General features: G+C 47.3%; 1 long non-coding RNA gene across 2 annotated transcripts in view; it reads right to left on the minus strand.

Moving 5' to 3' along the window:
- Positions 1 to 24,917, minus strand: part of LOC142790271 (uncharacterized) — a 63,318-nt gene that overhangs the window by 37,846 nt on the left and 555 nt on the right. For both annotated transcript variants that reach the window (XR_012889409.1, XR_012889410.1), the window contains exon 2: positions 485 to 568. This is a non-coding gene — a long non-coding RNA (uncharacterized LOC142790271). The remainder of the gene's footprint in view (positions 1 to 484; positions 569 to 24,917) is intronic.

The following is a 24,917-nucleotide window of genomic DNA, read 5'->3' on the forward strand; positions in this document are numbered from 1 at the left end:
GCGAGCGCAGTTTGGAGGAATCGGATTGCGAGAACGACGAAACTTTGGAGTCAGTGCCTCATGCAGCTTATGCCACAGGTCTCGACGAACAAGTACCCTGCCGTTTTAAATAAACTCAAGACCGCCCTTATCACTTCTGAAATTCGAAACACGTACATCACGGACTTTTTGGGGCATAAAGAGTTTGTGTTTTCACTCACAACTTTTTTTAAAAGCTGTGTTTAATTTACTACGAACTTCGGGATACAGCAAACGAATGCCGCGTCACGCTCAGGTTCGTTATAAGCGGGCTCGATTGTATGTAGTTTACATTAACACGCTGAGTAGCAAAAACCCGACCTCAAAAGGAACACATAAACAGGATGGGTGCCCTTGCTTCTGTAGACATACTTTACGTCTTATTATGACTATGAAGAAACCTAGCCTTACCAATTTTATTAACAAACACTAGCCTTACCACTAATAGTAACTGAAGGTAACTTACCGGTGAAAGCACTTTAACATTGAGCTTGTGCAAGACATGGCGATTGAAAGCTTTGAAAAGCCCACTTGAACGGCAACCGGGTACCTGAAGGAGAACATGTATACACAACTGAAACACTTCTATCAAAACCATTAATCAAGCTCCTTGCGATGGGTGTTCAAAACAGTTAACTCCATGCAGGTGGCACGTCAATGGTCTCACATAGCCTTAATTCTGTAACTGGAGTATCAAAACACAGCCTCACGCAAAATTAACTTTTAACCACGTTTCATTACTTACTGTGAACCTTGCTATATTTAAAACATTATAGCATGCCTTTTGAATCGAAACTTAAATATTAAGGAGAGATGCGATTTGAAAAAACAAACAAAAAGTTGCTTTAAATTTCATTGCCTAGGGGAATGAAATTTTCGCTTTGTGTATAGGCTTTTATCAGATATTAGCTTCCTTTAATGCTAGACTATCTAGTGAGGCTAGTCTAGCTGTCTGTTGGGGGAATTAGAGGGTGTTCCTGGGGATCTAATAGAGATCAACAAAGTAAGGCGGACACATGAAGCTTATACTGTGCTGAAGAACAAACACATCCTATGCTAGCATGAACTACAGGTTTTACCGCTCACTTTAATTCAAGTGCCAGCTTAAATATACTGTGAACATTGAAATAATCTGAGCATCGAGCTATTTATTCTTTGTGGCAAACATTTATTCCAAGGCCCGAATCAATCAGGCTGCATACCAGTGAGTTTATTCCAAGTGCCACCGTGTTTATTACAATTGCCAATGACTTTAATTCAGGTGCCAATCAGTTCAATCCATGAACAAAAAGCAGAATACGGGGTGTAAAAATGGCAGTGCAATTGAAATGCAGTTCTTGCAGTAAAAAAGACAATCCTTGGAAGGTAGAATAATCATTAATATTGGTATTCGCCGATAGTGTTCGTGAATAAAGAATTACTGCCGTGGTTTGCTTGAGCCGTGTTTGAAGTGCTTATACTTTGCTATGTACAAGTTTGTAGAATAAGTGCTTTGCCCAGGTGGAATAACTTTATTGTAAACAAGACGAAAGAAAAAACAGGAACATAATAAAGAATATTTTACAGCGCAATGAAATTCAGTGTTCGTCACTAAAGCTCATAATTGGCTTTGCCACACACTACAACATTTTATAATCGGGACAAGTTATATAATGCGAAGGACAAACTATGTTTATTGGAGTGCCGGAATGCATACCAAGATATCGCTAATCTGGCTGTGAGCAGTGATGGGTAAAAGGCAGCTACATAATCAAGAAATTATGAGGCCATTGCGAGGAAGAGCGATTTGGGGATAATTCATCCTGCAGTACGCATAAACGTAAACTGATCATTCCGATGTGGCCAATGGAAGTTATATTTTACACTATTCTTAGCTCTTATTTTTTATTCAAACAAAATTAGGTGCCATTTGAACATTACTGGTAATCATTGAAACAGTACTGGTTGTTTGTTTGGCTTGGTAGCTTGGTGGCGTACTTAACCAACGCGATGGAATGAACACACAGGAAATGAAATGATACGAACGCGCATTTGTTCTTGGGCCTAACTTTCTTTATTTCTGTATGCATTTTTATTACGCCACATTATGCCTCTCTCATCGCACATTGGAAGCTTGCGAATTTAGTGTAATCCCTAAACTATTTGTTCTGTCCTTTCTCTCTCTCTATCTACACACACAAACGCACACACACCGTTACGTTTGGCCTGGCAATTCACCTGGGCCGACGCCAATGTGCGTAAGCCGGTCTACTAGGAAGGCTTTCGACCCCATCGGCGCTTAGTCTGCAAGACGCTGTCCGGTAGACGTTCCAGGAAGCAGTCGGGTCTCCACGAAAGCTTCGCGAAACAAGCCTTTTGTTGAACGGGCTCGAACAGCAGGGGAACGGCGCCACTGTGGCGGGTCTCATTGTCAACCTCTTGACTCAGCTTTTGTCATCTACGCGAGGCCATATCAACATACCGACAGCCCGGAAGCGTGGGAACGCGTCGAAGAAGCCGTTCATGGGGATCGAGCGTTTGGATGGCCTGAAGCTGAAAGCAGCATGGACTGCTGCTGACGTTCGGGTTAGTGGCCTTCTCCCCGGATGAGCTCAACTTTCCCTCTCCGGACTCCACCTCCTCGCCCTGTGGTGCCTTCAAGTCGTGGGCCGGGTGCATCTTTGTGTGGTGCAGATAGTATAACGCACCAATTACCAGCATGTGGGGTGCAGCGCAATTAATGCGGCTAATGTAGAGCGCATAGCCAGTTCCCAACCCGTCAACTAAGGAAGCTGATCGATTCTGCGAAGGCGAACGCGGAAGACCCAAGCGCGGGAAAGAAAATAGACTTCTTCGTTCTCACGGTTCACAAGCAGAGCAGTCAAGGTCGCCCCGTTCGGGATTAGAAGAGGAAAGCTTACTCAGAAAAGCGTCTGGCATGAGGCAGGTCAGGCGCCACCGTCTGAGTTTAAGCCATTGTTGGCAGGCACGCGTGTCATTGAGAATGACATGGAGACGCGAGCACTTGGCTGACAGAGACATAGTGGCGGCAGGAAAACAACCATAATCTGCCCCACTGTTGTTGGGATGTCGGGGCGCCTCGCTGTCGCATGCACACCTGGTAAGCGCACGGAGCCCAACGGTGTACCCACCGCTCTTAAGGAGGCTTCTAGGAAGCAACAATTAATGAGAGAACTGACGGGGCTCGAGCGTGAGAACAGCCGCTCACGCAAGTCATCCGATGGAGGCAGCACTAGTAATGTTGGGCAGCACGACCTGGCATGGGAGAGAGTGTCACATGCGGAGAACCTATCCCTTTGCGTGTTTTATTTGGTGACGAGGTTTTTACAAATGTAGTGCCTTTTATGAAAGTGTTTCTGTGATTGGTTGTGATGATGCGAGTCCCAACACGTGATTGGTTTTTGTGAAGACTCTTTGTTCGACCAAGGGTTGAAAAGAGGATGTTTGAATTTGAAATGTGGGCGGAGGTTCGGGCTTGGACTCGGGCAGTCGCCTGAGGCTGCAATAAAGCGTCTCTTCACCGGACTACGGCCCTTCCTTCGCGCAGCTACCGTGCACTCGAGTCATCGAGGGGACCCATTCCGAACCTCAAACATCTTTCCTCCTTAGCTAGTGTTTAAGCTAGTAGAGGAGGAGGAAAGTAAATGGTGCGTTCCTGTTAACATTTGACCGTTTCGCCCAGCCGAGTGGTGCAATATCTGCACCCTTTCTGGAGGGTGGACCACAAAGACTTCGTCCCTTGCTTTGTGGCAAGAGTGATAACCACCTTCTTCGTACGGCAGTGACGGCGGGCTATAAAAGCCAAAGCATTTTTGTAAATAATGCCGAAACCTGCACAGAGTCATGTGCGGAATCATGAACTGAATCTCTGTTGCACATAACGCGGGATCTTATGGATCTCTGTACACTTCCTATCTTTCTTCTATAATGCAAATAAACTGCAACAAGCGAGGTTACATAAAAACACAGGTTATTATTCGAGAAGCATTAGCCGCAACAAGCTGGTACAGGCAGGAACCCGGCAAGCACAAGCTACACATGGATGTAAATATCTTCTTTCACACTGGCACAGAGCTGGCGCCACTATGTTCCGGTACAATTACTCCCCGCGCAGAAAAGAGCCAACCTGGCGACCTAGAGAAATGATACGACAAGGGGGTCATAGCACGGTTTGAAGCCTGATATGTGTAGTGTTTCACGCCCATGGCAGCAATGGTCCGAAGGTGGCTCAATGGGCTCAACTTCATAGTTGACAGGAGATGTTTGTCGCACCACACAGTAGGGGCCATGGTATTTCGACGAAAGCTTCGGGGAAAGACCGGGAGGGGTAGACGGGACCCAGAGCCAAACCAACATTCCTGGGTTATAGTGGGCACTAGACGCAGAGGCATCGTGGTCAGTTTTCTGGTGCCATTTGTCTTGTGCAGTAAATGAACGAGAGAGTTGACGACACTCTTCAGCATAAGCAGCTGCTTCAGAAACAGGCGTCGCTTTAGAAACATCAGGCCTGTAAGGGAGAATGGTGTCCATGGAGCATGATGGCTCACGTCCGTACAGGAGAAAGAGAGGAGAAAAGCCAGTGATTGTTTGTGCCGCAAAGTTGTACGCGTACGGGACAAAAGGGAGCACTTGGTCCAAATTAGTGTGGTCCTCAGAGGCAAACATGGCAAGCATATTTCCAAGAGTACGATTAAAGCGTTCTGTCATGCCATTGGTTTGATGATGGTATGCCGAGGTTTTCCTATGGACAGTGCGACATGCCTTCAGCAGCTCGTCGATGGCGTTCGAGAGAAACACACGTCCAAGGTCGCTCAGTAATTCACAAGGTGCACCATGTAGCAAAATGAGAACGTGAAGAAGCAAGGACGCAACGTCTTTCATAGTGGTAGCAGGCAGCGCAGATGTTTCAGCGTAACGTGTCAACTGATCAATGGCGACGATAATCCACCGGTTGCCTCTAAGAGTGTTGAGTAGAGAACCATAAATATCAATTCCGACGCGATCGGTCTTACTGGGCAGGTTAAGGGTTGCAAAGGGCCAGCAGTGCTGTGAGAAGGCGTCTTGCGTCGTTGCCACATGGTGCATGACCGAACGTACTGGCGAACGTGCCGATACATGCCGCGCCAGTAGTATTTTAGACAAAGGCGAGAGTAAGTCTTGAATACTCCAGCGTGGCCACACTGGGGGTCATCGTGAAAGGCAGCGCAGATGTCCGAGCGCAAATGACGAGGGATGACAAGGAGCCACCTACGGCCATCCGTAACGTAATTGTGGCGATACAACAAGCTTTCACGGACAGCAAAGTGGCTTGACGAGAGAGGGAGCGTGAAGTAGTTTCTGACGAGCTGTGAGAGAGGACGTCGAGCAAAGAATTGATCCAGGGATCTTTGCGCTGCTCGGATGGCATGCCAGTGATGCTCAACGATGACGAATCGCAGATGGCAGTTGGTAATCAGGCAAGGTCAGGAGGCAGTGGAGAACGGGATAGTGCATCGGCGTCTGAATGGCTGCGTCCTGAGAGATAAATAACACGGATGTCGTATTCCTGAAGGCGTAAAACCCAACGAGCGAGGCGGCCAGTAGGATCTTTCATGGACGCTAGTCAGCATAAGGCATGGTGATCTGTGACAACATGGAACTGGCATCCGTAAAGATAAGTGCAAAATTTTCCTATAGCCCAAATGATAGCCAAGTACTCCTTTTCCGTGACGGAATAGTTAGACTCTGCCTTCGTTAGGGTATGACTGGCGTAGGCGACAACATACTCGTTGCAGCCATTCTTGCGATGAGCAAGAATGGCACCGAGGCCATTCTCGCACTGAGGCCAATGATTTCTCTATCTGGGAACATTTCCTTCCAAAAGGAATGGCAATGCCACAACGTCTAGATTGGAGCAGTAGCTCTCAGCCGTGTACCCTGAAGAGAGGGCTGAGGTCATACTTTGTGATCACCCCCAGACAGTCAGTGAACTTAGGCCACTGGCAGCTACTCGACGTGTGTATCGCGGCATATATCTGCAGCAAATGAACAAGCACAGTTTATTAACAGAAAAATGGCCTTATGATACTGCAACATTTACGTGTGGAAAACAGTAGCGTGATAAGGTACTGACGGAGCCAATGATAGGCTTTTTTTTGTGTGTGGTTGCCTTGGTGACTTTAGGCGCTGGGGCCAAATGCTTGTAGTAGCTACTCATATACTTTATTGTGTCATGGGCATTATGAAAGAGATTCCAAGAGCAAAATGAGGTTCCTATAAAAATAGAGACGGTGACCTTTAGCAGACTAGGCCTGAGATGCCATAGTCACCGACCAATTGGCCTGCGGGCCAATTGGTCGGTGACTAATTTTACGGTCGGTGACCTGAGTCTACTGAGTTTTTCGGGCGTGCTTCCCGAAATCTGAGTAACTCGTGCATGAACTTTAAAATTGAAAGTCGCCTTCACAAGTTACCTCATGAGATGAAATAGATTTACGAAGAATTTTTGATATAAACTTGCTTAATAGACATAATTTTCATCAGGCGCACCAAAGAAAAAGGCAGTTAAAAGGGCCCTGCAACACTTTTTGGAGCATGGTCAGAAAATGCTGCCGATCGGTAGTAGAGGTTCCCGAAAACACGCGAGCCAAACATAATAGCACAGCATGCGGCCTAGAATTCACAATAAACTATCAAAGTCAGCTAAAAAGTGCTTCCTTATCTCTCGACATACCACGCAATATGCTCGAAAGTCACATGTAGTAAGCCCATCTATCAGCCATTGGCTGAATTGAACATGGAAAGCTCGCTTGTTACAGAGATCGGCGTGGGAGGTCGCTACTTGTCCACGCGTGCGCGTGTAATCACACTGAAAAAGCCGTGCATTCGAAGAACAAAAAGGAAAAAGTGCTCAAGGTCACGAGGCGCGCATGACGTGTTTTGTGTGCCCCCTCCCACCCCTTCCTGCTTAGCTTCTAGTGCTTTCGTCGGGATGAGAGAATGCGATTGCAGCATGCGACATACCTTTGTAACTCAACTCGCACTAAACGAATTCTTAAAATTTTGCGGCATTGAGTTCGTGAGGCAATAAGCTATTCCAGTGAATTCATTCCATGGTTACTTGAAAAAGTGTTTCAGGGCCCCTTCAAGTGTTTTAGAAAAGATTGTTTAGTGTTCTAGATAACACCGAAAGTTAGAGGTTAGTTCTCAGGGTCTTATAAACTCCAATGAATTACCTTCCCGTTAGATATCTTTCACACCTTTCATTACCTAAATGAAAAAAGATTTTGGCAATATTTAGCTGCTAACTTAGAATCAATAAAGTATAACCACGAACTGCACAGTGATATCACGGATAACTAGCGCTGCTGAAAGTAGCGGCTGAAGTTCGCAAAAACACGACTGCTTCTTGAAAGATTTTAAGCTTTGAAGAAGCAGTCGTGTTTTTGTGAATTTCACTGCTTTACAAACTGCATGTTCATGGGGCGCCAAACTTGTGTTCTCTGATCCCAACGAATCCTGAACGTGCACTCGTCCATGATTACCAAGCGTTTCCAGTGAGATGCAGACCAGTGGGCGCGATATTCAGCAAACTAGAGCCGCTTCGCCTTGTTCTCGGATCGCATGAGCGGCTTCCTGACAGCGGTTCGGCTTCAAAGTCCTGCTACGTAGAGGAGGCGTTTCATGGTTGTAGAAAAAACCTGGTCAAGTCCGTGCTCAGTTTGTACTTCTCCGACTGCACTTTTCAGCTGTTCTGCTACGGCTGCCACAATTTGCAGATATTTGTCCATTGTAGTCAGCCGGCAACGAGGCTGCTGAGAGGCATCTCCAATGCGTCCATCATTCCTGTACACTTGAATGATCCGGTTGACAATTGCAAAAGGACGGTTTTTCATCGCTAATATAGCACGTGGAGAATATTCTCGCAGGCGTAAACCTACAATACATCGTCTTTCTCCTTCCGGCACTTTCGGCATGGCCCTTCAATTAGGAGACAATACTGGAATGAAGTAATATCGAACGTATGCAGTCCTTTTATCATGCGGCGATAAAAAAAAGGAACCTTTGATGGCACTACGAATTAATGGGTCATAACAAATTACTGTAGTGGACTAATGTTGTAAGCCTAAAAAGATATAAAACGATAAGCGCGCCTTTTTTCTTAGAGACAAAAAGTATGAAGCTTTAATCTGCAACTGCTCACAGCAGTAAAAATTTGTCATCGGTGCTTGTTTGGTGCACTGATTACCCCATACAAGTTCCACTGAAAATTTGATTAGAATGTTTCTTAATTTGTCTGCCTGAGTGGTACGAAGAAACACAGCTGCTAGTAAGCTGTGAATAAGGGTAGAATATTGGCGATTTAAATTCTGGAGCACGTGAGAGCAGCGCAATTGGTAACACACCAATGTTATATCAGTTCCATAAGATTAACGAACTACTCACTATCTCTTGTTTACAGGTTAGTAAATAATCAAAATTTTCAAACATTGCAAGCTGTTATATCAGGCCTCACATGATATATTAATCACCAATTTTGCGATGTTAAGCTTTGGGCTGATCAAAAGCATTGATTGATTGATTGATATGTGGGGTTCAACGTCTCAAAACCACCATATGACTATGAGAGACGCCGTAGTGGAGGACTCCGGAAATTTCGACAACCTGGGGTTCTTTAACGTGCACCCAAATCTGAGCACATGGGCCTACAACATTTCCACCTCCATCAGAAATGCAGCCGCCGCAGCCGGGATTCGAACCCGCAACCTGCGGGTTAGCAGTCGAGTGCCTTAGCCACTGGACCACCGCGGCGAGCCCTGAACAAAAGCAGTCGTGTGAGCTGCAGAATATTATTTCTGTTACACTGAGCAGCTCAGCTCTGGCAGTGCCAGCGCGAAGTTTTGCTCGTGTAAGGGCCACGGTTTATTACTTGCACGATGGCTTGAAAAAAAAGCCACAGTGTCTGCGCTTCTTGAGAACCGCACAAACTGCTCAATTTGCATGCGTACGTAACAAGAGTAATGCTTGCTTCACCGCAAAGCAGCACCAATTTTGTCGAGCGACCGCACTCCAGCAGACGATGCGGCGAAAGCCCCGCCTACAGCTGTCTTTGAGCTTGCGCACCAGTTTCCGAAGCAGCCGGCAGAGGTGCTCCATGGAGCGCCAGCCACACGGCACGGTGTTCAGGGTAGAAGTGGACAGCTCTGTACATCCTTGGGACGACGACAACCCCGGACATAACAGTGGCGATGAGGAAGTGGATTTAGACCTGCGCTACGCACTGCCTTTAATATTAGATACCCGAATTCAACGACTCATCATGGTCATCGCGGTTTGGATGCCTACAGCTTTACTTCGTGGGTAACAACATTACTGATGCAGCAATTAAGAGAGCCAACCTGCTAATGCTGTGCGGGAAGCAGACGTACGACAAAGTCTGTGCCCTGATTCAGTCAGCCATTCCAGCAATCATAGACTACGACGACATTTTAACTGCGCTACAAAGATGCTATGACCCAAGGCCATCAGAGGTCTACAGCTTAGCCCGCTTCCAGCGTCGAGACCAACTGGAAGGCGAAAAAGTAAGCAACTACGTGGTGACTGACGGCAATTTCGGGACGTCGACTTCAGCAACTTCAGCTACTGCGCAGAAGAGAGGATCAAGTGCCAACCTACTAACACCAATACATTCACTTTGAATGTAATGTTGCGTGACCGCTTTTTGTGCGGACTGCGGGACGAAGACCTACAACAACACCTGTTCGCAGAGACGAGTCTCAGCTTCGCCAAGGCATACGACATCACCCAGCGAACGGAGAGCGCCAGTCACCAGCAGAGAGATGTTTGAACGTCGAACCGGTACAAGTGCCAGTCAGGAATCTGGCTATTCCAAAACTAGGCTCTAACAAGAAGAGAAACAGAAACAGGACGCTGTTGGCGGTACAGCAACGTGCACAAGGGTGCAACAGCTTAAATACAATTTGAAACAATTTTTGGCGCAGCAAAATGTTACATCTGGAGCACTAAAATCCAAATTTGGAGCAGGTTAGGGAAACAAATTCACACATCTTTTTATCATGAAATACATTTAAACCTGCTTATAACAAACCTTGATATAACAAATTCCTCGGTATAACTAAGTTTTTCTATTCCCCGCCGTTACTCCATAGAAGCACATGTATTTGTGACCTCTATGCAACAAAGTAACAGTGGTAGACAACCTTGATATAACGAATTTTCCCGACGGACAATCTAGGAATTTCGCTCTGCATTTTGTTACAAGCATGCATCTTCCGCGGCTGCCCCTCTGCCGACAAAGCACGAAGGGGCGCGCGCGCATCAGGCGAGGGCAAGCGCTCGTTATTGCGCGCAGGTGAGCGCGAGGCGGCTACACCCCACGAGCTGGCGTTGCTGCCGTTCTCGCCGCCGCAAGCGCATACGCAATAGTGCCCCCCCCTCCCCCCCCCCACACACACACTCCAAAAAAATAAAATAGGAAAAAAAAACCTTTGCGCGTTCGCAGTGCCACAATAATGCGCTTCCGGGACAACTTATCGTAGTGTCTTTGCTAAATTCTGAGCCGCCTTCATGTTTTCCTCAACGAGCTCTCTGGTTTTAGATAGTCTTTCTAACAGATCTAAAATGTAGCTGACTACGTGCGGGTCTTCTTCATAACCCTCCCACGAGTCTCTCAACAGCCGAAATGGAGATCTTAATGTCCCCCCCCCCTCCTCCTCATTATTCGCGCGGTAAAGTGCGCGTGTGAGATGAGCGTGCGGCGGCGCATCGTGACAAGCTGGGTGCCGAGCGCGGGCGGCTTTTTTTTCTTCCTTTCTTGAGTTTTTATATTGGATACGTACATATACGGTGAAGCACGGCTGCGGCAGCGACGGCAATAAATCAGTCGGGACTCTCCGCATAAATGCTATGGCAATACAAAAAGAAAAACAAAGACGTCGTCAGGGGCCACACCATGAACGCGCAGTGAAACTATGCACGGGCGCACGGCGTCGAAAACGAAAAGCGAAGGACAAAGACACAGATGCGGAAAACCACGAAAAACTATTCGATAAAGCGCCTTCCATATGCAGCGCAGCCCACGTATATGTGACACATGCCTGTGCACGCGCGCTTATCCTTCGACAGGTGAAATAGCACCTTCGAGTTTTACCGGAACGATTGCGTTTAGTTGCCGGGCGCACAAAGATTACTTGGCTCGCTGGAAAGGCGCCGTTCGCGAAAAGAGTGCGCCTTTCAAAAACAGTGAAGTAACAACTGGGGTACCTGTTAGTTGGCACTCAATCTGTACCCGTGATTACGTTTCGTGCCTCGTTTTAAACAGCGTGTTAAGTGTCGAGCCGTAAACATTGTTAGTTTGCTTCGTCCTGTTAATTGTTCTCGTGCGTCATTCGTGCCAGAGCAGCGCGTTTCACGTTTCAATCTGCTTGCTGTTCTTAGCGTTACATTGAAAGTTGTTGCTATTGCAGTCATTTATTGCTTCGCCCTTGCGGCGAAACTGTGACTTTTCCTACTTTCGGACAACCGTGTCGACCACACCGAGGGGATGTCAGATGACACGTTCATGGAAACTCTCCGAGACCACGGTGACGACGGCTCTTCGCAGGTCGACTGGTCACTTGCTTTCCCGTCTTGCTCAGCGCCGCCAGTTCGCAGGCTGGTAGCTTTTGCGATTAGCTGATTAGTTCTAGCAACACGACAGCGCAATGCAATGAACGCGATAGTAAAAAATTGTAATGGTATAATAAGTAAAGCTGCACCAACTCTTTTGGATCGGATATCACGTAACTCTAACAAAATGCTGGTGTGAGCAAATATGGCCTCTCCAAGGGGAAGTGCTCTTTCCACACAGTCTCTTCCAACACCACCTAAAGTCTAGGTGGTGTTGGTCTCTTCGCGCTGAAACGGCACTGATACTCGCCGAGATAGCAAGCGCACCAGCCATGCAACCACCCTTAAAATCCAAGTTAATTATTGCCACTCAAGCGATCCCCTCCCCCCTCCCCCACCCCCTAACCCCCACATTGTTTCACGCTAGTTCAAGAAGGGTGGTTTACTTTCTGTTTGAGCATTCGACGGCAGTTATCTTATGCATGTTATCTTATGCTCTTTCCAGGTGATAGGAAAGAGCAGACTCGTTTGATCTCTGCTTCAGCAGCGCTCGCGCGCCTTTACTCCCTCGTGAAATTACGATGCGCGGGGGCATCTTATCAATTTGGACTTGTTACGTAACATAGCGGCGATGCAAAAACTCTCCGAGTGTGTCCATGTAATTGATATTGCAATATTAATGCAGTTTTTTTTACTGTAAAATAAGTGTTTTCAGTTAGCTCTCCTTAAGTACCCCTTTTGTTTAATTTGCGCGTTTATTTTCCGAATTTTTGTACCAAACCAGCATATGATGAAATCCTCTTTATAACAAATTTTTTCGAGACTTTATCAGTTTCGTTATATCGAGATTTAACTGTATTAAACTTGGAGCAGTATAAATAAAGCTTAGATATTGAAAAAGAAGTATATACCATTCAGCATCCTTTAAATTATCCAGTGTGAATAGAGCCCTGCTATTTCAATGAACGCAGTATGATGAACTACCCCACTGAGCGAACAGTGATGAAGTTCATATTAGGATTTGCTGCACCTGTCAAATATTTTGACAGACTCTGCGATATTAAATATAGATCTGCCAAACTCGCAACTTTGAAATTTGAGAGATTCGTAAAACTGAGGAGTAAGGGTGGCGAAAATGTCATACACCATTCCACATGATTGCCAGTAGCTCATTTAGATGTCAGTTATTATACTAGTACTCAGAATTTTGCGGCGTACAAACTCATGAGTAACTTAGCAAAATGTGCAGTGTCCTGTCAATAACGCTAACAGCCCTTTCTAAATCTCAACACACACACACACACACACACACACACACACACACACATATATATATATATATATATATATATATATATATATATATATATATATATATTGTCACGGGGTCGTGACGTGGCCGAAGACAGGAGACTTCGTGTTGGGATTTTAACTGTTTATTTGGGCGAACCTGTGCCCGGTAAACGGAAAATCCAATTACAGCAGCAGTCTCGCATAGATAGCAGTCTCGGACTGATAGCGGCGAACGGAGCGTCGGCCTTCGATCAACAACTGACAAGCGGCGAAGCGCGTCGGCATTTATACTCCCGCCGTCGAATGTTCTAGCGCTACCGCTGGCGGCGGCGTACGTTCCAGAACAATCTGTACCATTCGCACAGTGGGCGTGATCTTATCGAAATGATCTACTACAGTCCGGAACCCTCTCAAAAACTGCAGGCGCGGTTTGCGCTGAGAATCGTGTGGTGTTTTGGGACGATAACAAAAGCTTGGGAAATGGAACGTGGCATTGCCCCCCTCTGAAAAAGGCATCGTCTCGATGCTTTAACTAAAGATGAAGGTACAATAATAATGCAAGAAAGTACAATGAATAAATTACAATACAACAATAATACAAAAAAAGCACTGTTTCAGTTTGTTAACGCGCATGAAACGGCTTTAGGCGTGCGACATGGACGAGTTCAGGTCGCGATCGGCGTCGTTGAGAGTTCGTGATGCCGTCGGGGACAACCTCGTAATCAAGTGGGCCGAGACGTCGAACCACCCTGTACGGTCCGAAGTACCGTCGCAGAAGCTTTTCACTTAGTCCACGTCGGCGTATCGGCGTCCACACCCAAACACGTTCACCGGGCTGGTATTCCACGAAGCGTCGTCGAAGGTTGTAACGGTGGCTGTCGGTCGTCTGTTGATTCTTGATACGGAGACGCGCAAGTTGTCGGGCTTCTTCGGCGCGTTGAAGGTACTCGCTCACATCGAGGTTTTCTTCGTCGGTGACGTTGGGTAACATGGCATCGAGCGTCGTTCTCGGGCTCCTTCCGTAGACCAATTTGTATGGAGATATCTGCGTCGTCTCCTGCACCGCCGTGTTGTATGCGAAGGTCACATACGGAAGAATGGCGTCCCACGTCTTGTGTTCGACATCGAGGTACATTGACAGCATATCGGCGATCGTCTTGTTAAGCCGCTCGGTGAGGCCGTTGGTCTGTGGGTGGTACGCTGTCGTCCGGCGGTGGTTTGTTTGGCTGTATGCCAAGATCGCTTGAGTTAAGTCGGCAGTGAATGCCGTTCCTCTGTCGGCGATAAGGACCTCCGGGGCGCCGTGACGTAGGACGATATTTTCGACGAAGAACTTAGCTACCTCGGATGCTTTGCCTTTTGGCAGGGCTTTTGTCTCGGCGTAGTGGGTGAGGTAGTCGGTAGCTACCACGATCCACTTGTTTCCGAAAGCCGACGTCGGGAACGGCCCCAGTAGGTCCATACCAATCTGCTGGAAAGGTCGGCAAGGTGGATCTATTGGCTGCAGAAGTCCCGCTGGCCTTGTCGGCGGTGTTTTGCGTCGCTGACAGTCCCGGCATGTCCTCACATAACGAGTGACGTCAGTGGTAAGACGCGGCCAGTAGTACCTTTCTTGTATCCTCGCGAGCGTGCGAGAAACACCGAGGTGCCCTGCCGTCGGATCGTCGTGCAGGGCCTGCAGGAGTTCTGGTCGCAGAGCTGAAGGCACCACAAGGAGGTACTTAGCCCGAAGCGGTGAAAAGTTTTTCTTTTGTAGCAGACCGTTTCGTAGAAAAAACGACGCAAGTGCGCGCTTGAACACCTTCGGGACTTCGGCGGTCCTGCCTTCGAGGTATTCTATTAGGGCCTTAAGTTCCGGGTCGGCCCGCTGTCGTTCAGCGAAGTCGTCGGTAGTTATCGTTCCCAAGAAGTAGTCGTCATCCGGGTCGTCGGGTAGCGGTTGGTCGACAGGCGCACGAGAGAGACAGTCGGCGTCGGAGTGTTTTTTGCCGGACTTGTAAATGACAGTAATGTCATATTCTTGAAGTCTCAGGCTCCATCGTGCGAGGCGACCTGAAGGGTCCTTCAAGGTGGCTAGCCAACACAAGGCGTGGTGGTCGCTCACAACTTTGAAGGGCCTGCCGTAGAGGTAGGGGCGAAATTTCGACGTAGCCCAGATGATGGCGAGGCACTCCTTTTCTGTTGTGGAATAATTTGCTTCTGCTTTGGATAGCGATCGGCTGGCGTAACTAATAACCCTTTCAAGTCCGTCAGCCCTCTGCACAAGAACGGCGCCAAGACCTACGCTGCTTGCGTCAGTATGTATTTCTGTCTCGGCGAATTCGTCGAAATGGGCAAGTAACGGAGGCGTCTGGAGGCGATGTTTAAGCTCCTGGAAAGCGTGTTCCTGTGGCGTTTCCCACTTGAACTCCACGTCGGCCTTGGTAAGGTTAGTGAGAGGATCGGCGATGCGGGCGAAGTTTTTCACGAACCGCCTATAATAGGCGCACAGGCCCAGAAATCGGCGCACGGCTTTCTTGTCAGTGGGCGGCGGGAATTCGGCGATGGCGGCTGTTTTCCGTGGATCAGGACGAACTCCAGACTTGCTGATAACGTGCCCCAGAAACAAGAGCTCTTCATACGCAAATCTGCACTTTTCTGGCTTCAGTGTGAGTCCGGAAGTCTTGATGGCTTGAAGTAAAGCTTCAAGGCGCCGAAGATGCTCGTCGAAACTCGAGGAAAACACGACGACGTCGTCCAAGTACACAAGGCAAGTCTGCCATTTCAATCCTGCGAGTACTGTATCCATAACGCGTTGAAAAGTTGCAGGCGCTGAGCAAAGGCCGAAGGGCATCACCTTAAACTCGAAGAGGCCGTCCGGTGTTATAAACGCCGTCTTCTCTCGGTCTCTTTCGTCGACTTCGATTTGCCAATAGCCAGTCTTGAGGTCCATTGACGAAAAGTACTTGGCGTTATGGAGCCGATCAAGTGCGTCGTCTATTCGTGGGAGAGGAACCTGTGCCCGGTAAACGGAAAATCCAATTACAGCAGCAGTCTCGCACAGATAGCAGTCTCGGACTGATAGCGGCGAACGGAGCGTCGGCCTTCGATCAACAACTGACAAGCGGCGAAGCGCGTCGGCATTTATACTCCCGCCGTCGAATGTTCTAGCGCTACCGCTGGCGGCGGCGTACGTTCCAGAACAATCTGTACCATTCGCACAGTGGGCGTGATCTTATCGAAATGATCTACTACAGTCCAGAACCCTCTCGAAAACTGCAGGCGCGGTTTGCGCTGAGAATCGTGTGGTGTTTTGGGGCGATAACAAAAGCTTGGGAAATGGAACGTGGCAATATATATATATATATATATATATATATATATATATATATATATATATATATATATATATATATATATATATATATATATAAAAGAAGAAGAAGTACTCTGGCACAGGGGCAGCAGCATCGAGCATGCAGCAGAGCTTTAAGTTTGTGTCGAAGTTTGGGGCGAAGACCATGCCACCATCGAGGTAACGCAAACAGATGTTCCATTTATGGCCACGCAGAATGCTGTCCACCATTCATTCGAACGTTGCAGGTGCATCGCAATGTCGAAAAGGCATGACGACGAATCCATATAAGCTGTCTGACATGACAAAAAGTGGTTTTGAGGCGAGTGGCCTCCTCCATAGCACCTGCCTTTAGCCTGACCACAAGTATAACGAGGAGAAAAACTCAGCCCTCTCTAAACAGTCCAAAGCATCGACAATGCGTGGCAGTGGATAGACATCTATTAGCGTGATCTTGTTCAATCACGGGAAATAAAGACAGAAACGTATGGAATCATCTTTCTGTTTGACCAGGACCATCAGAGACGCCCATGAGCTCTGTGATAACGCTTCTGCGGAGCATGCATACTCTACTTGCTTAGCAATGGTGCGGTATTCTGTAGCGGACACGCAATATTGTCATTGTCGCAGCGGTGAGTGGGACCCAATGTTGATGCGGTGCTTGACTGCTATGGCACGGCCGAGAGATGTTTGTGCAATGTTGAAAAAAAGCGGTAGCACTTTTCTTTCGACGGTTGGTGAGGAGCTGAGAACACTGCGAAGGTGTTAAATCTTCAGCAATGAACGGTCCAGATATGTCCGCTGATGTTGGGTCAGGCACAGAGATGACAGCCACTTCACAGATAGTGGTGGAAGGCGCCTCATCAAGGACGAATATAATTCTGGTGGAGTTGATCGTCTCGACCTGGCCAAGGCATCCGTGATAAAACAGGGATAAAGGTGATGACTGATGATCATATATTGGCATAGTGGTAGAGCCTTCGACAAGGTCGAGAGACGCAAAAGGCAGCGGAAGGCTCTTCGGGGAACTAATATTTGAGATGGTGTGAAGAAGACTGTGTCATCGAATATGGCACTGCATGAAACTGGTACGAATACGAAAGAGCATGGAGGGATTTCGGTGTTGTCATTAACGACTAGTTTAGAGGTAGACTGGATGTCGACGGAGGCTCGGTCATTCAGTGCGCAGAATTGAACCTCAGCCCAAGCACACTCGATTACAGCGTTGTGACGCGACAAAAAGTCTCTTACCAAGACAATGGTATGGGATCACGATGAAAGAATGATGCACTATATTGTATACAGAACGTCCTCAATTGTCACACGGGCTGTACAGACTACGATCGGTTGAAGAGGTTGAGCACTGGCTGTGCAAAACGACAATCTGAAGAAAGGCGTCATGACCTTACGAACTGAGCGGCAATATCCAGCATGGATAACAGTAACAGCTGCACCAATATCTACAAAAGCGATTGCAGCGACATTTTCTATGCAAACTATAATAACATAAACAGGTGACGAATGAGGACTTGGGCAAACCAAAACTTGCACAGTTCTTGACTCATAAACTGCATCTAGTTTCTTTGTTCGTTAGGCACAGGCTGTCAACGCATAGGACAAGGTGAGCGGCGGTGCGGAGAGGGCGAGCAAAGATGTCCCAACCGAGGGCGGTGGTTATCCTGATAGCGAGCTTGCGTTAGAGTGTAGTAACCGTAACGCGCGTTGGAGTCAAGTAGAAAGAAGGGCTCTCGGCAGTTTTCATCGATGATGTACGTCCGGCGGCGGCAATACCTTGCGACGGGTCCGGGGTATCAACATACCAAACATATCAGGCGACTGTGAAAGCGCGCATTGGATTGGAGGTGTTAGTGCCACTCCAAGAGACAGTAAGTGGGGGATAGCTCGCAGGGTACTGGAATGGAGGTGCAGGCACTTGAGAGTTGGCATGGCTGCAGCTGCAGCGTAAGTGAGTAAAGCAGTTAGAAAATTATGCTCACAGGCAGCTGCAAGCGCCTGCGCGAGCTCTCCTTGAATGACACCATGGAGAAACGATGGTAGAGTTGTGGTAGGATTCAGGGTGAAGGTACCAAATAAAACTGTCGTGCGACTTCATCGCCGAAAAAGGTTTTTATTTCGGCTATTAGCGACGCTTGGTCATGACCGTTAGTCACGCTGGACAGTCATGCCAAATCGTGCGCTGGAGGACGTCTTGTCAGAACTCGCTGCTTCCGCGATTCTTTGTAGCTTTGGCACAAGCTAATGACGTCGTTAACCGTGGTTGGGCTCTTCGCCAAGAGCATTTGAAAAGTGTCGTTGTAAATCCCTTTCAGAATGTGCTTAATTTTTTCAGTTCCCGTCATTGTAGCGACCATGCCTTCGTCTTCTCCACAGAGCAGACGCCATTCGTCATTATCACCAGTGCTCCTCACGAGCTGCCGCTCGCTCGAGGGCTCGAAGCCATCAGTTTTTTTTTAGTATTATTATTGTTCCATTAAAGAGTGTTTCTTTTGGACGAGCCGTCTCTCGTTCTTGCACAACAGCCAGGTAGCCAGCTGTAATGATTAAGGGACGTTCGTCACTATGTTTGTTGATGGCGGACGAGAAAGGATTAACATGAACAATTTGTTTGATGGCACGGGTGGAACGGCTGATGGTGCATGGATACGCTACCGTGTGCAGCGCCTTTGAGTCGGACGTCGCGGCCAACCCAGCAGTCAGGGTCGCAACTCCGGAGGTCCAGGATCTGGCCACGGCTCACGAGGACCACACCCGGTAGGCCTCGCCCACGAACCTGCTCCCGGCCACTGCACCCAGGCAGGAGCCGTTCAGCAGGCCCCGTCCATGGACCTTGTACAGGCTGACGGATTCGACCTCAAACAGACACACCGGAGCTCGACCTGGCCGACACGTACGGGTCCCACGTCCGGCTCAGGAACGCTGCCAGGAACTCGTCTTCTCGAGCGGCGCACCGCTTCCTCTGCCTTCGTGGCCTCAACCTTCGAGCTCTCTTCTCCGCACGTTCCTTGTTCTGTTGTCGATGTGCGACGCTGGTGACGCCGGCACTTGATGGCATGAGTGCGGCTACGGAGCAGTCAGCCCGCATCGGAGACGCGATGCTCCATGCGGGGAATGGCCAGCCCGTCCAGCGAACAGCTTGCGTCGAGACGCGATGCCCGGCGCAACCGTGACCATTAGCCAGGCCACGTCCATCGCTGTGCCGAACGGCTGACGGTTGACACGCCTCGCCGAGATCTGCGATGCCCTCGGCAAGGAAGAGAACAGCAGGCCAGGCCACGCCCCGAGATGCAGTACTCGTGCCGGCAATGCCGACCCAGCTGGTGGTTGGACGGCAGAAGCGTGGACGACCGCGTTCCCTGGCCGGAACCTGGATCGCCTGCGTCCGACGCTTCAGCCCGCTGTCTTCCGTCTGCCGCTGCTTCGGCTCGTCCCCAGCCACAAAGCCTGCTGCCACGTAATCGTCGCACGTGGCCCAATCGTGGCATGCCACCTCTGTGGGCCACCGCTAGTCATCAGCTGATTGGCGCACAGTTGCCTCGTAATCGCACGTGCCTTGACCCGCACCTTCGTCGTTGTCGTTTTTTCTCGAATCCTCACACTCGTAATCGCACGTGCCTTGTCCCGCACCTTCGTCGTTGTCGTTTTTTCTCGAATCCTCACACCAGCGGACCTCGAGGTCCATAAAATATGTTTCATCCTTCGTAAAGTGCCACTCAGTGAATATTTCACCAATGAAGAGGCCAAGCCGGCAAAGCCGATAAACTCGGCAATGCCGAAATGCAACATGAATGCCAAGATAAACGCCCAAACACCCGCCTCACATCAAAATGCTAAGCCCAGAGCACCAGAGCGACACAGCAAGGACTCGGATCTCAACTCCTATTTTTACGAAGATGAAACATTGAAACGAAAGACATCAGCTTCTTTACGAGAACAGGGAGCTGTTCGTTCGAGAGCCCCTAGCAAGCGAGCAAAGCCTCAGACCAACGCATCCGACAGCCCATACTTCAAAGCCGTGGCACCACTGAGTAAGAAGCCTGTGCTCAAGGCAGCTACCATGAAGCCCCAACAATCGAAGCAACAGGACACCTTTTCCAACTATCCTGAGGACAGTGCGCCGAAATCGCCTCCTGCCAAGAAGCAAGCAACCGCAAAGTAGACACAAAAGGCTTAAAATGCTGCGTCAGCCAAGAAAGCTGCTGTGAAGTGGGACGAGTCTTTAAGCTCAGTCAGTTCCGACGAGCCTGAGCAGACAAAGGTGATGGCACTGATGTCAAGTAGTGCTGCCGCTCTGCCTATTGCTTCACCAAATGCGACACCGGCTAAACTCTAGAAGGATGACAGGGAGTCATCTCTGCAAAGTGAAAATGGTAAGCCTTTCAAGAAGATTGTCAAGCCTCAGGCCACCAAACCCAAGAACACTAAGTTAAAGTTTGTAAACGAACAGACCTTTGTGGTTCGTGAATCTACCTCTCAGCCTGCCAGCCCATCTTCAACAGATGTACATTCAAGCCAATGCAAGCCATTTCATTATGTTCTTAGCTATGCGTACGCGTGGCAAGACATCTTTAGCGCTGAACTTCTCGACCCCTGGACTTGGTCGTCAAGCAGGGGGTGGCACATGAGTTGTCAGCCATACCGCAGTGCCCATCTCGCGTACCCCCCGATAGATGGCAGCACCCGCCGCCACTCCCATTGTGATTCCTCCTCGCCTCGCTAGACAGCGCTCAGTGTCAGACGCCAGTTGAGACAGCTTTAGCCTATACACATTGCACACACAAAAAAGAAGAAACTTGGGCAGACAGTGAAGGGTTTGTTGGTAACATTTGCAAGAAGCACATCAAAATTAATCTTGTGCCAAACGATATAAAAAGAGCGCACAGAATCGCAAAAGGTCAACCGGAAAAACCACGCCCGGTAATTGTTAACTTCTCCCAGTTCAAAATAAAAGAAGCAATCCTATCTAACGGTTTCAAACTGAAAGATACGCCGTACAGTATAGCTCCGGATTATTGTTTCGCTACCCGCACTGCCTAAAGAGAGCTTCTACGCTTTGCATGTGAGCACAGCGACCCTTTCAACCTTCGTTACAAGAAGGTAGTTATTGGGAAAAAATCGTGCCACTATAATGCAACCCGAAAAGTAGTCGAAGGAATTTTTCCGCGTGCTAACAATTTCGCAACCCAGTAAATGCATCGCCAGTTACCTCACCCTCTCGCCATATCCAGAATCACCCCTCTAAACATGCAAATAATGTCACCTTTTCTATTCTCTACACAAACATAAAAAGCATCATGCCGAAACACGACAAAATATGTACCATAATTGAATCATCTGATTGTGACGTCGGGATGCTGACAGAAACATGGCTTTTACCTTCCATCAAAGATTCTGAAGTTCTTTCATACCTAATCAATTTCACATTGCATCGCCAGGACCGTTTATCCGGTCGAGGTGGTGGCGTGCTCATCGCTGTTCAACATACAATCCTTCACTTCATTATTAGCATTACCAGTCCACTGGAAGCTCTTTGGGTAACTTGCGAAAGTTCCCATGGGCTGGTCATACTAGGTGTCTGTTACCGCCACCCCCCCCCCCCCTCCGCCAAATCAGAGCCCAACTTTAACATCAGCTTTAACGACACCTTCGACAAACTACACAAAATGTATCCCCGTAGAAAGTTTATAATTTGTGGGGCTTCAATTATCCATCCAGAAAATGATCAAACAATGTTTCCCTTCGCAGCGGTGAATGCGGCGATTTCCTAGCCTGTTTAGAAAACTACCAACTAACACAAGTTATAACCCATGCCACCAGAGAAACATTACGCAGCTCTATTATAATAGACCTTATACTAATGTCGGATCCAAGTAGCCTGCATTCTCTCCATTACCTTAAAGAAATAAGTGATCACAAAATTATTTTTGCCTCTCTCAGTTTTACTTTTCCAGAAAATAAGCTTACACCAAAGCAGATAAAGCTCTACGGTCGTGGCAATTATGAAAATATTAACACCGAACTTGAACAATTTTACAATTCATACCACCAGGGATTGAACAAGCGCACCATAGAAAACAATTGGAAGTTATTAGTCGAAAAACTCAATCAACTAACTGATGCATGTATACAGAGCATAAAAATTAAAAACAAAACATCCGCCCCTTGGTTTAACAACGCGATTAAAAACTGATGAGCCGGAAAAAACACCTGTTCAGACGTGCCAAACAACAAAACCGACCGTCTCTATGAAAAGAATATTTCGACTCTGTGCGATGCCTCTCAATTAACATTCAAAACGCGAAACGCAATTTTTTTCGATCAACACTACCAGACATGCTCAAAAATAACCCTAAGAAATTCTGGCAAACAAAAAACCCATGAAACATCTCGCCGATAACTCTCTTGGTACTAATAACAAATCGCTAAGTGACGTAGATTCGGCCAATGCCCTAAACAATGCCTTTTGTTCTGTTTTCACGCGTGAAGATAGCTTTTTTGCGAACTCCGGAGAGAACCTTGAGCCTATATAAGTGAGCTAATGTCACCTATTGAAATATCTGCAAATAGAATAAATAACGCAATTAGAAAAATGAAACTGTCATCTGCAAGTGGAAAACATCAACGGCAAAATATTAATGAACACACAATTGATAATTAGCACAGAAATTCAGCTGCTCTTCTCTGAATCACTTTCACAGGGACAGGTGACAAGTGATTGGAAACTCGGTGAAATCACTCCACTATACAAAAATGGCAACAAAGCATTCCCATATAACTACCGGCCCATATCGCTTACAAGTGTCCCATCCAAAACTATGGAGCACATTTTATTTACCAACATCGTTAATCACCTCTAACAGCACAACTTCATTCACCCTTCCCTAAATTGTTTTTGAAAAGGCCTGTAGTGTGAAACGCAACTTGCTGCCTTCATCCCTGACTTGCACACAAATCTTGACCGGAACATCCAAACTGATGCTTTATTTCTTGACTTTGAAAAGGCTTTTGATAAAGTTCCTCACCACCGCCTTTTGACCAAACCTTCTTTGCCTAATCTCGACCCATTCCTCTTGTCCGGGATTAATAACTTTCTCACTGACAGAAAACAGTTTGTCGTCATAAATAGAGCTAGGTCTCAAATCTCTCCCGTCCTCTCCGGTGTTCCCCAGGGAACAGTACTTGGCCCCCTGCTTTTCCGAATTTACATCATCAACCTTCCACACTGTATTACTAACAACATAAGATTATTCGTCGACGATTGCATTATTTACGCAAAAATCACTAGTCATGAAGATCAAATAGCTTTACAAGCACACCTAACAGCCGTTCAAAATTGGTGCCACAAGTGACATATGAGTTTAAACATTTCTGAATGTAGATCAGTGTCTTTTCACAGACGTACTAATTAGTTAAAGTACAACTACGCCCTATATAACAGTTTTCTATAACCGACTAGCTCGTATAAATACCTTGAAATACATATCTCAAGTGACCTATCATGGACCCTCCAGATCAATCACGTCATTTCAACAGCGAGTAGATCTGAAGGTTATATCCAAAGAAGCCTGAAGTTTGCTCCCAGCCACTTAAAAATAGTAGCTTTCACCACAATAATACGCCCCAAATTAAAATATGCCGCAGCAATTTGGAACCCACACCAGCATTATTTCATCCAAAACCTAGAAGCCATCTAAAACTGCGCTGCCAGATTCACCTTTCCCAATTACTCATCGTTCACCAGTGTAGCAGACTTAAAGAAGCGTGCCGTATTAATTTCTCTTAGTCAAAGCCAAAAAACTGCGCGGCTCGTATTATTTCACAAATTCCATCACGCATCCCCATCCAGCATTTGCGTCACGCAACACCCCTATTTCTGTGATAGATGTTGCAACACTATGCGAGTATATTACCCTCGTCCCAGAACTACCGCATTGGCCGAATCTTTCTTCATTCGGACAGCTGAGGAATGGAACGCCCTACAGGATACCATTGTTAGCATTCAGGATGCAGAAGCCTTTCAAAATTCCCTGTTAACCATCACTGAACCATAATAATTTTTTTTCGTGTGACTTGCCATGCTAATTCTTGTGTAATGGTTTCTAGTGTCATCTTCCTAGTATGGCGTGTATGTATATTTTGTGTACTTGGCAATGATTTGCACCCTATAAGTGGTATATTTTGTCACTGTAAAATGTTTTTATCTAGAGTCCACAAACAAATGTACTTGTTACCCCCCCCTTTTTTTTCTTGTTTTGTTTGTTTCTGCCACTTCAGATATGGCCTGAAATTTCTGTTTTATGTTTTGTTGCACATCCAACTTTGCCTTTACCCATGTCTTGTATGCCCACCCCTCATGTAATCTACCTTCTGTTAGGGACCCTTGAGGAAAATAAAATAAATAAGTAAATAAATTTGTTTTATCTGCTGTAGCTAAATATTTGCTACGAAAAATGACAGGAAAGAGGAAAAACACACAGACCTGTCCAGAGCAGAGAAGACTACAGGTGGTGCCTTATGCGCACCATGTTGGGCATGGCCTGAAAAAAGTTGCCTCCAGGTACAATGAGTCTGTGGTGTTTTCCGCGCCAAGGAAACTGAATGGCTTATGTGCACACATCGGCAAAAAAAAGAAGCCACAGTACGAAGT

The sequence above is a fragment of the Rhipicephalus microplus genome, unplaced genomic scaffold, assembly GCF_043290135.1.
Source record: "Rhipicephalus microplus isolate Deutch F79 unplaced genomic scaffold, USDA_Rmic scaffold_91, whole genome shotgun sequence".
NCBI lineage: Eukaryota > Metazoa > Arthropoda > Arachnida > Ixodida > Ixodidae > Rhipicephalus > Rhipicephalus microplus.